We start from the raw sequence: 15,635 nt of genomic DNA, 5'->3' as shown, positions 1-15,635 counted from the left end.
TTTTTTTTTTTTTTTTTTTTTTTTTTTAATTTTACATTTCAGTCCCTTTGCTTCGACTCTATTGCAATATAGTCCTTCCTCTCTACATATTTCTATTTTCCTCCCCAAAGTAATTTTCAATAACACCAACTTTTTAAAAAAATTAAAAATAGTTTTCAAACTTAAACTCTTAATACCTTTTAAAATTTTGATTGATATTCACAAAACATAACGATAATCTATTCAATATTAATGATATTTTGGAATGTTTCTACGTATTTTTTAAACGTGATACTTCATATATTTACGATAAATGTAATTTTTTTTTTTAATTCTATAGTATTGATCAATTTTTTTAAAATTGAAGAATATTTTTTTAAAATACTCTCAGTATTATAGTGATGTGATGTACTATAATGCTATGATATGTTATGATGATGATGTATTATGATATGATGACATGTGAGGTAAGATGAGACATGTCATAGTATAATAATATCTCATGTTACGATGATGTGTATGTATGGGATGTCTTGTTACACTATGACGATGAAGAGTTTTCTTATACCCAACCCCTAAGTGATGTTATGAATGATGAATATATGAAGTTTATGTATGCATGTTACCTGGGGTAATATGTAAAGGATGTGGGGGGTTGTGTCGCATGAATGATTTAAGATGAAAAGCATAGGAACTTCATGCATATTGTATGTTCATTTACATTTGAATACTTCCCCTCTTATGACGAGTACAGACGCGTACACTATGATGATGATGATCATCATCATGTTTTGCATGATATACGAGGGTTTGTTGTACATCCAGATGTTCGACTACAACCAACTAGCCCGACCATGCAAACCCAGGGGATGTGCGAACTAACCTGGTGGGCCCACGCTCGCACGTGTGTGTTGTGTATAGGGAAGTACTACACATCTAATTTTTTCAGACCGAAGATCACCTCTATGATGGTTTTAAATGATAAGTCCCTAATTATTATTTGCATGTATTTGCATTTCCCGACTCCAATGATGGGTCACTTATTAACTATTTCTTAAAATACTCAAGTCATGTGCTACTTTTATATTTTAGATAAAGGCAAAATACTCATGTACGTTGATAGTAACATCACAAATAAAGATAGTGAAATTTGCATAGGATAGTTGGATTTAATTTCATATATCTTCCGTTAATATAGGACACTATTTACTTGTGTTTATTTTAATATTTTCTTTGTATTACGACATTTTCTTAAACACGTAAGTCTATGACATTGTTTTATGAAGTCATTTTAAATTAATATTCCCACATAAAAAATTAAATAATGAAATATGGTAACAACTTTAGATTACTAGAAAACTAGTATCGTTATAATAGTTCTGTCTTTTTAAATTTTTTTTTTCTTAAGATTCCTATAATTTTAGAAATATATAAATAAACTTATATTGTTAGTTGGATTGTTGTTAAATCTACTAATTTCATTAAAACGCTAAGAATATTTTAAATATATAAGTATAATATCTTTAGATCGATAAGATATATTTTTACGTAGAGTTCAAACCATATAATTAAATAAATGGGGTTAGATTTAAAACAAAACAATATATTATATTATAAATTCGATCTCAAAAGAAAAATTATGAGAGAACATCCAACATAGAATTACAATGAAATTTCGATAATTGAGCAACTGAAAAGAGGTGTACCTTATGAGTATAGATAATAACTTTCATTTCCTTCCGAATCACTCTCAATAAAATGTGGTCTCAGTCCATTCATATACTTCCAATTATAAATAAACATAATTTTTTCTTTGTTTGAAAAAAAAAGAAAAAAAAAAGAAAAGAAAAATAGAGGGAGTGATTTGCAAAATATGGAAAGCAGATGGTGATCTTAAATAAAAGAAGCAACTAAGAATTGATTTGAAATGGGTGGTTGGTTAATAAAAAATAAAATAAAATAAAATAAAGATAATGCCAACAATTAGCATTTTGTATAAGTTAGGATCAATCATGAATTACATAAAAAGTCAATTCCTTTCAGAATATTGATCCCCAAATACTATTATTATTATTATTATTATTATTATTTATTATTATTATAAATAAATAAAAGAAATATTATATTGGAGACAATGTTATGGAGATTGTGGAAGAAGAAATCAAATCCCCAATCATTGATATTCTAAACAGTATTTGATATACATAATTATATACCAAATACAATATAAACATAAATAATATAATTAAATAAATAATAAATAAGAAACTGTATTGGTAAAGGAATCTCAATTTTGTTTTTTCTCTTTCCATTTTCTGAAGGGGCAAAACAAATTGTTGTTGGTTTGCTGTCTCTTTAATACATGTATATTATATATTTATTTAAAAAAGAAAAAAAAAAAAAGTAAGAAAAAATGACGTGGCCACGTGTGAAGGTGGGACCCAGCTCACTCAATTAAAAGGGGTCGCCCTACGCCTTCATCCAGCTGGAAACCTCAATTTGTCCGCTCATACCAAGTGGACGTTCCTTTTTTTTTTTTTTTTTTTCTTTTTTTAAAGAAAAAAACTAAATTAATTAAAAAATATATTAAAAAAAAATTCCCAAAATTCCAATAATACCCTCCAACTTAATCGANTCAAGTTTTTTTTTTTTTTTTTTTTCTTTTTCTAATCTTACCCGCGGCTTCTGTACACCTTCCCTCTTTGTCCGACACGTGTCCCCCTTTTTGGATTGATTTTTTTTCGCACCACCAAACACATCAAATATCCAATTCCATGCTTCTACCTTTCTTTCCAAATATAAGTTTTTTAATTTTTTTAATTTGGTGTATAATAATAAATTCATAAATTTTTTTAAAATATCATAAAACAAAAAATTCGAAAAAACAAAACATTTTATTTATTTATTTATTAAACCCTTCTAAAAATTTAAAATTACATGTTTAGATATTTTAAAAAATTTATATAATTATTCAAACAAATTATTTATCCAAATCTACATCATTAGGTAGAGATACGTGATGTATCCTATATAATAAGTTTGTATAAAACTTAGTCATAGAACATTTAATCGCTCTTTATAAATTTGTTAGTTGAATATTAATATTTTACGGAATGACCATAGATCTCTTACCTATTCTCCACTCCACCAACTCCCTCCAACTCCCGTGATACACTGGGAGAGAGACAAAAGTGTCTAAGCTCCTCAAAATTAAGCTACAATCATTGATCCCAACTCCCAAATTCTTGAATATTCTAAACCCAACTCATTCCGGGACCAAACTCCAGCCACTCTAGCTCACGGTCAAGATTCCGTTAAGAAAGAAAAGCAAAATTGGGATTGAAAAATAAGATAAAATATACCAAATATACTACTAATTAAATTTTGAAAATGAGATAAGATGTACTATCAACCCATTCCTAAAAAACAAGGAAAAAAATCTTAATTAATTATAGCTATATAAAATATATTCAACGTAACTTTATATCTCAAATCAAATTTCATAACTCACTTAAGTATATGTTAATTACATTCAACTTGTGTTTTAGAAATAAATTAAATTATTGTCTTTACATAGCTTTAGTGAAAACATCGTGTCAAGTTAATTCTGAACAAGTATTGGTTGATATCTGTGGCCATTGGTTTGCTTTTTAGACTTCCAAGAATAATATGCAAAACTCATATAATTTGGACACATTGGTCTGTAAAATTCAGAAGATTTGGACAGGTTGGTTTGTTTTTTTAGACTTCCCAGGAATTATTGTAGGAAGATGCAAAACCTTTTATGTATATCATATGTAATGGATCACAAATAAAAAAACAAAGAAAAAGAAAAAAGAAAAAAAATCTAGTCATCTGAAAACCCGCGAGTTTTTCGGTGACACCGGAAATTTCATGGGGGTCAAGGAATCACGTCCCCGGCCCCCACAACTCACCCAAATCTCCAGCCAAACACCATCTATGTCCTCGGCACGCTCCCAAAACACTTGCATAAGAAAAACATAGAGGAAAGAGGGATAGAGAAGTTGGCGAAGTTTTCAAGCGAGGATCCGAAAACGAAACCCATGAACGAAACAACCCAAAACCGACGTCAAAACACCAAGTTACATTGTGAAAGAGACCCCCAACACTGTACAACAACCCAAGGTACGTTTTGTGCCATTTTCATATGAGCCATCGTCGAGAAACGAGGTCGAGATTTCAGATTTTCTAAACACCCATAGATATGTGATTATAGGTCGTTTCAAGCCACGAAACTCCAAGAAAGGAAGGAGGGAAGACAAACAGAGAGGGAGAAGAAGGAAAAGGACAGAAATCAGCATTAGAAATGACGAACAAAGAAGAGATAAATGTCGCCACAAAGTCGCATAGGAAGTCGGGTAAGGAAGAAGAGATCTAACGGATCTGATTCGAATCTATCCGTGACCCGAGGCCTAAAAACCGCTCGGCTCAGCCAAACCTATAGCGGCCCAAGCTCGAGGTCCAAACTCACCTTCGTCCAGCTCGTTCTGAAACCCGCGCTACGACCCACGAACCAACCCAAGAACCCGAACAGGATACTCGAGAACCCAATCCAGCAGCCCAGCCCAAGTTCCCTCTGCCCACAACCCTTTTCGGTCCAGTAGCCGGAGGCCCAAGCTCATTGTTAGATAAATCCCTATTTTAAAGTTAAATCACAAAATTAAGTTGAGTGGAATGACCACATCCGGTCCAATGAAGTTAATTGAGTTGCCACTCCTATCCATTTTCAAAGTAGAATTGTTATTTAAATATGCCAATATAATCAGAAATAAATCACTAGTATTCAGTATTCAGCATAATCTAAATATGTCTTCGGTCTCTCTTGTGTTTTTTTTGTTATTTTCTTCCTATTCTCACTAGCGTTAGTTGCTCAGGCAAAATACATCGACCTACAGCCCAGTGGCTCACCTTCAACTAACGACCCGCGAGCCAACCTGNAACGCAAAAAAAAAAAAAAAAAAAAAAAAAAAAAAAAAAAAAAAAAAAAAAAAAAAAAAAGCTAAGTCAACTGAGGGGCAAAAATGTCATTTTGCCCCTCCAACCCAAATAGGGGTCCAAGGAAAACCCAGCCAGATTGCCTGCAAAAGAAAGAAGAAGTTAGAGAGAAGTTAGTGAGGAGTCGACCGGGAAGATTAACGGACCGCCGCCGGAATCCATCTCCAAACGAGACTAGTACCAGGATTGAGAGGCTAGCAAGGCCGACGCTCCATCAAAACCTAAGAACATTTCGCGAGGTAAGGTTTCTGAACGATATTGCTCAGATCTGAGTTTTTCCCTACGTGAATCGACCCTAAAATGTTGAAATCTTCACCTAGGAACAACTCACGCACGGTCTGTGAAGAAGTTTGGCCGAGACCTCAACCCAAAGGCGGAGATCCGAGAGTCATCCGAGAACGGTGAGCGAACTTCCGGCGTTCTTAAATCCTCCGATAGTCAAGAAAAAATTACAAAAAGAATACTAGGACGTAGCCTGTAACACGATCTAGAACGTTGCCGAAGGAATCATATCGATCCGATCTACGGATCGAAAGATATGAAAATCGGAAAACAAAAACCGACTGGGTTTCGGTTTTCAGGGGACAGGGAAGAAGAAGAAGAAGAAAAAAAAAAAAAAAAAAAAACGGCCGGCGAGCGGCGGAGGAAGGCGACAGGCGCCGGACACGCGTCGACCACCAGCTGCAGCAACGCAGCTCCAGCGAGGCGTCGACACGTGTCGCCTACAAGCCTGGCCGAACCGCAACGCGAGCCGAGCCGATCGGGCCGGGCCGGGTCGGCCGACCCGCGACTGCGCGGAAGTGGGCGCGCGTGCAGCCTGCGGCTGGCGCCTTCCCGCGCGCATGGCCACGCACTCCCAGCGTGCTGCTGGGCGAGTGAGCGCGCGTGGAACGGCCAATTTGGCCCGGTTGTTTTCTATTTTCTCGATTTTTGTCCCGGTTCCAGTTCTAATACTATTTTTACGTGAATAGGGACTTAATTTAGAGAAATCAGTATTTTTGGACACCTCACGGGCAAAGAAACGCTAGCGAAAGGGCACGCGTCAACCAGGTAAGTCACCACCCGGTATTTAGGAAGAAATACTTGTAGGATTCGCTCGGATTGCATGCATGCTAGTAGTTCTGCTTCAGATTAGCTCTTCATGTATATTATTAGTCAGATTAACTGTTACGATTGAATTGGGTAAATTACATGAGTGTTGCTTGTATGCCTTAGGCTTCCGCCGTATGGATGCATGCGTTATTTTATGTGTAGAATTGTGTATGCCGGGTTTTGGGTGCTTGATGGACGAATTCGCCCCATTGAGCGCGAACTTCGTGCTCTGGGTGCTTGATGGAGGTCATCGCCCCGTTGAGTCGGTATGCCTAGTTTGCAGGAATTACATACTATGATGTTAGAAGAAGATTGCATGCACCCTCTGTTAATTGCTAGGGCCCATTTCTTAGATAAGATTAGGGAATCTCTGTTAGGAGCGATGTGCCGCTCTAGCCAGACTTAATTTTTCCCTAGAAACTTAACGGTTTACCACGGTAAGAAGGTACCCCGGAGTGTTCATAGATTGCTAGCGTGTGAACGATATCTATAGCTTCGTGGGAGAACCAATGGGTCCCTGATTAGTCCTTACTGCTCTTAGCCATTTCGCATGGGAAATGTGTCCCCACGTCGTACAACCCATTAGCTGCATGGGAACGGGTTGGGTCGCGCCCCCCATAGAGGGACTAGATGGGCGTAGGGGTACTCAGCACACCCCTAGGCCGGTACCATGTAGTCCCAAATAGCCATGTAAAGGTAGCACCTCATAGAGAGATACCGACCATATTAGCTTGGCATAAAGAACCTCTAGACGTTTAATGAAAGAACGAAAAATCAGTGAAACCCAAGGGGCAAGCCCCAAGGGACCTAGATTAGAGCCAGTTGTCCTAGAACCGAAATAGAAAACAGTGGCAACCTGTTAAATTAAGATGCGAAGAGAGCCTACAAGTAGGTGGCTTACTGAGTATAATTTTTATACTCATCTTTGCTATGTTTTCCTTTTTTTTTTTTCAGGAGCACGAGGCGTCGGTCAAGAGTGGGCGTGATCTGAAGGGAAGTGTCACAGAGGAATAGGTTGTCTCGGGGCGTCAGTCCAGTCTTAGTCTTTATTTTTGTGTTTGCATTCTTTTGAAATTTATTTTCCAAACGGTCTTGTGTTCTGTGTTTATCGTTAAAAAAACTTTATTGATTTCCGTTACTTCGTATTTAAATCTCTTGTGCATTTGTGTCGTGTCGTTAGTCACTGTCCGTAGTAAAATATTGGGCTGTGACAAATTTGGTATCAGAGCAGTCAGGTTATAGGTCCTGTAGACATTTAGGATATAGAGTCGTGTCCTTTGTGACTTCGCTCGTCAATCACATGCCGCTCACGACCAGACGTTCTCACGCGACGGAAACATAGAGACAAAGGTTAAGTTAGTATTTATAGAGCATACCATGACTGACTATGGCATTATATCGCACATTACCTAGGAGATGTGTTGTGAATGAATTGTGACCATAGTTCTTTGTTATTGTGGTAGATAATGGCACCAAAGAGACGCGAACCATATGTAGGGCCAGGACCTAGAAGGGGAAGAAGAGAGGAAGTTCAGGACACCTCGGTTCCAACACCTGAAGAGGAACAACCTGAACTTCAGGAGGAGGATGGGGATATGCCCCAAACTAGCGAGGGGACAGTACCACAGCCATCAAGATAAAAAAGACGCCGAATGAAGGCCAAGGCCCGAAGGCTATTTGAGACACCCCCTACCACTCCCTTCTCCGAGGAGGCCCCATCGGGTCCAACCCCGTGTACAGCAGTCCCACTAAACCAGCCATTAGTCATGCCCTCAGCTGAGAATGTTTCAGACGTTCATGATGACGTCGATGGAAAATCAGGCTCTGACAAACCAGATGATTCAGACCATGATGTCTAATCAGTCAACAGGGTAAGGGGGCAAGGATTCAGGGACTATGACTGTGGAGTCCCGCTACTTGAGGGATTTCCAGAGGCATAAACCGCCTTCCTTTGACGGAGGCAAGATGGATCCTATTGCTGATCTCCAAGGCACCTTACAGGATGGCACCTGCAGAACTCAGGGAATTGAAGGGACAGTTACAGGAGTTGTTGGATAAGGGTTTCATCCGACCCAGTGTATCACCCAGGGGAGCCCCTGTTCTGTTTGTCAAGAAGAAGGACGAGTCCATGCGGATGTGTATTGATTACAGAGAATTAAACAAGGTCACTATAAAGAATAAGTACCCTCTCCCGAGAATTGACGACCTGTTTGATCAGCTACAGGGAGCAACAGTTTTCTCCAAAATTGACCTAAGGTCGGGGTATCATCAGTTGAGGGTCAGAGAAGGGGATATACCCAAGACAGCCTTCAGAAGTCGTTATGGGCATTACGAGTTTCTCGTTATGTCCTTTGGCCTTACCAATGCACCAGTCGTTTTCATGGAACTAATGAACAGGGTGTTTAAGGAATTCTTAGACACCTTTGTCATAGTGTTCATCGACGACATTCTGGTATACTCTAAGTCAGAGGCAGATCATGAAATACACCTCAGAAAAGTCTTGACAATACTGAGAGCTCAACAATTGTATGCCAAGTTCTATAAGTGTGAGTTTTGGTTGTCTGAAGTTGCGTTTCTGGGTCACGTGGTGTCAAGCAAGGGGATCATAGTGGACCCAGCTAAGATAGAAGCAGTGATGAGGTGGCCACAGCCGACCACAGTCACAGAGGTGAGGAGTTTTCTTGGGCTAGCTGGTTATTATAGAAGGTTTGTTTAGGATTTCTCCAAAATTTCCTCGGCGCTGACTCAGCTAACCAAGAAGGGCAAGCCCTTTGCTTGGACTCCAGTCTGCGAACAGAGTTTCCAGGAACTCAAGAAGAGGTTGGTAATTGCACCAGTCCTTACAGTTCTAGACGGGTCAGGTAATCTCGTGGTGTATAGTGATGCATCAGGGAAAGGCTTGGGGTGTGTGCTCATGCAGAAAGGTAAGGTGATAGCGTATGCTTCTCGACAATTGAAAGAATATGAACGAAACTACCCCACGCATGATCTCGAGTTAGCAGCGGTAGTATTTTCTCTAAAAACGTGGCGGCACTATCTGTATGGGGAAAAAGTACAAGTCTTCACTGATCATAAGAGCCTTAAGTACTTATTCACGCAGAAGGAGCTCAATATGAGACAAAGGCGATGGTTGGAGCTGGTAAAGGATTATGACATAGAGATTCTGTACAATCCAGGCAAAGCCAACGTGGTAGCTGATGCATTGAGCAGGAAGGCCGTGCATACTTCTGCGATGATCACCACACAGGAAAAACTACAAGATGAGATGAAGAGGGCTGGGATAGACGTGGTGGTTAAAGGTGGTAATGTTCAGATGGCACAGTTAACTATACAGCCCACCCTACGAAAGAAAGTTATCGACGCTCAGAGGTCTGATGAACACCTCAGGAAAGTGTGGAGTCAGACTGAGACAGAGAGGCTAGTAGGGTATTCTATCTCCTCAGACGGGGGTCTGCTATGGCAAAACTGCCTGTGCGTTCCCTGAGACGAGGGAATCTTAAAAGATATTATGACCGAAGCCCACGATACATCTTATGTGTTCCACCCTGGAAGTACAAAGATGTATCAGGATCTGAAAAGGTTTTACTGGTGGTCTGGAATGAAGAGGGACATAGCAGATTTCGTGAGCCGTTGCTTGACCTGCCAGCAGGTGAAGGCCCCGAGGCAGCGCCCAGCAGGATTGCTACAGCCCCTGAGCGTCCCTCAGTGGAAATGGGAAGCAGTCTGTATGGATTTCGTTTCGGGTTTGCCAAAGACAAAGCAGGGTTTCAACGTCATCTCGGTAATTGTAGACAGACTGACTAAGACAACCCACTTCATTCCAGGAAAGTCCACATATCGAGTAGATCGGTGGGCTCAGTTATATATCAAGGAGATAGTACGCCTGCACGGGGTACCAGTGTCCATAGTATCAGACCGGGACACCAGATTCACCTCTCAGTTCTGGAGGAGTCTTCAGAAGGCACTAGGAACTCAGTTGAGGTTCAGTACAACATTCCATCCTCAAACGGACGGACAGACCGAAAGGCTGAATCAGATTTTAGAGGACATGTTGCGAGCCTGCTCCTTAGATTTCGCTGGGTGCTGGGACGAACATCTGCCTTTAATGAAGTTTGCCTACAACAATAGTTATCAAGCGACCATTCAGATGGCCCCCTTCGAGGCACTGTATGGGCGTAGGTGTCGAACACCAGTATTTTGGGAAGAGGTAGGCACGCAGCAACTACTGGGACCAGAGTTGGTCCAGGTCACCAACACAGCGGTGCAGAAAATCAAACAGAGGATACTCACCGCACAGAGTCGACATAAAAGCTATGCAGATGTGCATAGAAGGGACCTCGAATTTGAGGTGGGTGACCACATGTTCCTGAAGGTGGCCCCTATGAGGGGGGTGTTGAGGTTCGGGAAGAAAGGGAAATTGAGCCCAAGGTTCATAGGCCTCTTCGAGATTCTGGACAGAGTCGGGGTTGTGGCTTACAAAATTGCGCTACCACCGAACCTTGCCGCCGTGCACAATGTGTTCCACGTATCCATGCTGCGAAAGTATACTCCCGACCCTACTCATGTAATCGAGCATGGGATGCTTCCTCTTCGAGAAGATCTGTCTTACGAGGAGTAGCCTAGCAGGATTTTGGCTCGAGACACTAGGCGGTTGCGAAACAAAGATATTCCCTTGGTAAAGGTCTCATGGGGTAACCGCCGTGAGGAAGAGGCAACCTAGGAACGAGAAGAGGACGTGAAGAAAGCTTATCCCGAACTCTTCCAAGGGATAGCTACTTCCGGGGACGAAAGTTCCCAAGGAGGGGAGAATTTGTAACGCAAAAAAAAAAAAAAAAAAAAAAAAAAAAAAAAAAAAAAAAAAAAAAAAAAAAANAAAAAAAAAAAAAAAAAAAAAAAACGACCGTCGAGCGGCGGAGAGCAGCGATAGGCGCCGGACACGCGTCGACCACCGGCTGGAGAAACGCAGCTCTAGCGAGGCGTCGACACGTGTCGCCTGCAAGCCTGGTCGAACCGCAACGCGAGCTGAGCCGACCGGGCCGGGCCGGTTGACCCGCGACTGCGCGGAAGTGGGCGCGCGTGTAGCCTGCGGCTGGCGCCTTCCCGCACGCATGGCCACGCACTCCCAGCGTGCTGCTGGGTGTCACAACCTTACTATGAAGAGAGTAGGTTGTGACCCTCGCGCCATGACAAGCAAAGGGGCGTCCCTCAAGAGACGCCCATCCGGCCATATGCGGGCCAACGCAGAAGAATGCCATGATGCGATCGAGGAGGACGATGCATCATCCAACACACCACCACGCAAAGTGGGCATTGAAGACATGTTGAGACACAAGCATAACAGAGACATCAGCATAGACATGAAGGACAAGATAGGCTTGTTGAAGGGTCGGGTAGGGCCCCGGGCCTTAACCTCAAAAGTTGAGGTTTCGGAAGGAATTTGGTCATGCGGTTCGGGAGTTAAGTCCGTCCATATGAAATATGAATACTCGCCAAGTTTGGTGTCAATCGGACATTGGACGGACAATGCACGACGCCGTATGACACCTCACGAAAATCATGTCTACTCCTGGTAGAATGAAAATGGCTCAAAATGTACTATAGGGGGTACCATGGTGTTAGCTCTCCACCACCCCTGGGCCCTGTGGCCTAAGTGAGCTACCCTGTGGCACATACGTGTGTCACAGTATGGGCGAGCGTGCTGAGATGAGTGTCTCGGGGCGACTTCCTTTGAAATGGGTTTTTGAAGGACAGTACCAGACGGCACGGGTGTGCCGGTATTGCGCCCTAGCTCGTGTGTTGGAGGTTGCTACATACACCTGCTATACGGTACGGTATCCGTAAATGACTCGGCATAGGCATGGGAGGGCCTATGCCTCAATAGAACCCGGATGGATGGATGTCCGGGAAGTCCCGATGAGATGAACGACACGCGGGCCCATTCTCGATGGCATGACCGAACGAGTTATGATGGGCGACGACATCCCGAGACTCGGGATGGCGTCAAGACATATGGACCCTGTCGATGGGGATCGAGATGGCAAGACGAGATGCGACGTTGTATTGAGAGACCTTGGCCCGAGCAGAGGCAAGGTCGAGCCGAATGAGTTGGCTTAGCGTAGAGGCAAGTCGGATGTGTCGCAGATGATTGAACATACACGCACAGGCGGCGTGTGTGGTTGAACAAGCTTGGATTCCGCACAAGCGATGTTCGATTAGCGAAGACAAACCTCGCCTAAGGCCCGACGAAGCCACAAAGCCGAGGCGAAAATTATAATGGGGCTTAATTTCCCTTAAGGCTGGTCGTGAGCGTGTATAGATCGCGACGCCGCACGGTCAAGAATGTAGGACCGTGACACTGGGTGCGTGAGCGCGCGTGGAACGGCCAATTTGGCCCGGTTGTTTTCTGTTTTCCCGGTTTTTGTCCCAGTTCCAGTTCTAATACTGTTTTTACGTGAATAGGGACTTAATTTAGAGAAATCAGTATTTTTGGACACCTCACGGGCAAAGAAACGCTAGCGAAAGGGCACGCGTCAACCAGGTAAGTCACCACCCGATATTTAGGAAGAAATACTTGTAGGATTCGCTCGGATTGCATGCATGCTAGTAGTTCTGCTTCAGATTAGCTCTTCATGTAAATTACTAGTCAGATTAACTGTTGCGATTGAATTGGGTAAATTACATGAGTGTTGCTTGTATGCCTTAGGCTTTCGCCGTATGGATGCATGCGTTATTTTATGTGTAGAATTGTGTATGCCGGGTTTTGGGTGCTTGATGGACGAATTCGCCCCATTGAGCGCGAACTTCGTGCTCTGGGTGCTTGATGGAGGTCATCGCCCCGTTGAGTCGGTATGCCTAGTTTGCAGAAATTACATACTATGATGTTAGAAGAAGATTGCATGCACCCTCTATTAATTGCTAGGGCCCATTTCTTTGATAAGATTAGGGAATCTCTGTTAGGAGCGATGTGCCGCTCTAGTCAGACTTAATTTTTCCCTAGAAACTTAGCGGTTTACCACGGTAAGAAGGTACCCCGGAGTGTTCATAGATTGCTAGCGTGTGAACGGTATCTATAGCTTCGTGGGAGGACCAAGGGGTCCCTGATCAGTCCTTACTGCTCTTAGCCATTTCGCATGGGAAATGTGTCCCCACGTCGTACAGCCCATTAGCTGCATGGGAATGGGTTGGGTCGCGCCCCCCATAGAGGGACTAGATGGGCGTAGGGGTACTCAGCACACCCCTAGGCCAGGTACCATGTAGTCCCAAATAGCCATGTAGAGGTAGCACCTCATAGAGAGATATCGACCATATTAGCTTGGCATAAAGAACCTCTAGACGTTTAATGAAAGAACGAAAAATCAGTGAAACCCAAGGGGCAAGCCCCAAGGGACCTAGATTAGAGCCAGTTGTCCTAGAACCGAAATAGGAAATCGTGGCAGCCTGTTAAATTAAGATGCGAAGAGAGCCTACAAGTAGGTGGCTTACTGAGTATAATTTTTATACTCATCCTTGCTATGTTTTCCTTTTTTTTTTTCAGGAGCGTGAGGTGTCGGTCAAGAGTGGGCGTGATCTGAAGGGAACTGTCACAGAGGAATAGGTTGTCCCGGGGCGTCAGTCCAGTCTTAGTCTTTATTTTTGTGTTCGCATTCTTTTGAAATTTATTTTCCAAACGGTCTTGTGTTCTGTGTTTATCGTTCGAAAAACTTTATTGATTTTCGTTACTTCGTATTTAAATCTCTTGTGCATTTGTGTCGTGTCGTTAGTCACTGTCCGTAGTAAAATATTGGGCTGTGACACAACCCGAACCACAATCCAAACCGGAATCAACCTGTGCTTTGACCTGAAATGCCTGCGCTATCGTGACCCTCTTAGATACTGCCACGTGTTAGGTCGCGACGCAAGAAGCCCTTCGGCTTGAGCGGCTTGAACGACTTGTGGAGGGCGGCGGCTTGTGGCGACTATTCAGCTCGATTTTTAATTTTTGACCCGATTTCCATTGTTTCGATCCTCCTGGACCTATTTTCGGCCCCGACTAAGGTAATTGAGGCCATTTTAGAGCCATATTTCACATTGTTAGTTCGATTATTAATTAAAATGTAAAATACTAATGAAAGGTGACGAACAGTGCGATAAGAAACAAACCTCGACAACCTTTGGAGCAGCTGCCAAGGAACGGGAACTTACGTTAATTAAATTAAGGAATACTTTGGCTAAGTCCAACCAAGTAAGTGGTCTTACTATAAGATATGCTAGAAATTATATGAGCTACAATTTATGATGTATGAGCTAGGATGATGTATGAGTTATGATGGTGTATGAGTTGTATCGTATGATGTCGTATATTAGTATATGATAATGTATGAGTATATGATGATGTATGAGTTATGATACTTGAGAGTTATGATGCCTGATGGTGTGCGTAATATATATAGTTTGATGTATGTAGTACTTGGTATGCTCGATGCACTTTATGGCGATACGATGAGTATGATAATTGCATGACGTTTGTCTTAATATGTTGATGTTTTCTATATTAAGCATGCTATATGATGATGAGAACCATATTGCACCTTGTCGATAGACACTAACATAGGACACAACCTTAGGAGCATGAAAATGATATTAATATAAATATCCAATGAGCATGTGTTACTTAATGTAACAAAGAGACGAGACTAGAAGATTGTGTTTGAAGAGATTATAAGATGAGATTTAGAGAGACCTCATGCATATTTTATGTCCATAAGCATAGGGATACTTCTCTGGAGACAATAAGTGTGGACGCGCACAGTACGATGATGAGGGTATTCATGGGGAGCATGACACCAAGGGGTTCTGCTGACCTCCGGACATCGCTACAAATTAGCTTGACTAGAGAGGGTCGAGGGGTGTGCGAGCCCCCTGGGGATTCACACTCGCACGTGTGTAGGGAAGTACTACACATCCAATTTTTCGAGATGAGGCCACCCCTAGAGAATAGAGATAGGTCTAAGAGCATGATTGCATGTGTTTGAATTTGCATGACCTCTTATAATGGGGCCACTTATTGAGTATTCTTCGAAATACTCTGGCCGTGTGCCACATCATTTTTTAGGTAAAGGCAAGGCGCACATGTATGGAGGACGACGGTATCGCAAGTAAAGACTGTTACACGTGCATAGGGTAGACTCTTATTTAAATTCCTAGTCTTAGATTAGAATAGGTTGTTTTGCATTTCATCATTTTAAATTATTTTGTATTTGTTTTTATTTTCTCTAAATCTTAGTATTTAGTATTTAAATACTATGTGATGTTTTAAATGTTTTCGACATTTATATTATACCTGATGTTTCTTTTAAAAGTTATATTTCCGCATTAGAAATGAGCATGTGACGCTAGTAGCGACTATGAGTATGTAGAAATTTAGAATCGTTACATCAGAACTCGAAGAGCTGCCTCCCAACGTGGTTTTTTTTGGTTCATGCATAAATGATTTACTCCAGTACGATAATTTGTCCCATTTAATTTTAGTGGAACAAGTGAATATCCTAGCGGATCACTTTTTCGTTCAT

General features: G+C 41.9%; 3 long non-coding RNA genes across 5 annotated transcripts; all 3 read left to right on the top strand.

The window, feature by feature from the left end:
- The first annotated feature begins 3,774 nt into the window (after positions 1 to 3,774).
- LOC111437800 lies at positions 3,775 to 4,934 on the top strand. 2 transcript variants are annotated; one of them, XR_002709494.1, is made up of 3 exons: positions 3,775 to 4,125; positions 4,217 to 4,358; positions 4,875 to 4,934. It is a non-coding gene; the product is annotated as an uncharacterized LOC111437800 (long non-coding RNA). The 2 variants fall into 2 exon arrangements; XR_002709493.1 differs by lacking the exon at positions 4,875 to 4,934 and having other exon boundaries at positions 3,787 to 4,125; positions 4,217 to 4,793.
- A 52-nt stretch (positions 4,935 to 4,986) lies between these two features.
- On the top strand, positions 4,987 to 5,977 carry LOC111437737. Its single transcript, XR_002709477.1, has 3 exons — positions 4,987 to 5,234; positions 5,316 to 5,396; positions 5,967 to 5,977. It is a non-coding gene; the product is annotated as an uncharacterized LOC111437737 (long non-coding RNA).
- Positions 5,978 to 12,582: 6,605 nt separating this feature from the next.
- On the top strand, positions 12,583 to 15,244 carry LOC111437738. Of its 2 annotated transcripts, none has more exons than XR_002709478.1 (3): positions 12,583 to 12,625; positions 13,622 to 14,121; positions 14,199 to 14,390. It is a non-coding gene; the product is annotated as an uncharacterized LOC111437738 (long non-coding RNA). The 2 variants fall into 2 exon arrangements; XR_002709479.1 differs by lacking the exon at positions 12,583 to 12,625 and adding an exon at positions 14,837 to 15,244 and having other exon boundaries at positions 13,217 to 14,121; positions 14,199 to 14,308.
- The last annotated feature ends 391 nt before the right edge of the window (positions 15,245 to 15,635 follow it).

The sequence above is a fragment of the Cucurbita moschata genome, unplaced genomic scaffold (genome assembly GCF_002738365.1).
Source record: "Cucurbita moschata cultivar Rifu unplaced genomic scaffold, Cmos_1.0 Cmo_Scf00066, whole genome shotgun sequence".
Taxonomy (NCBI): domain Eukaryota; kingdom Viridiplantae; phylum Streptophyta; class Magnoliopsida; order Cucurbitales; family Cucurbitaceae; genus Cucurbita; species Cucurbita moschata.
Note: the sequence above shows the minus strand (reverse complement) of the source record. Positions and strands in the feature narration are given on the sequence as shown.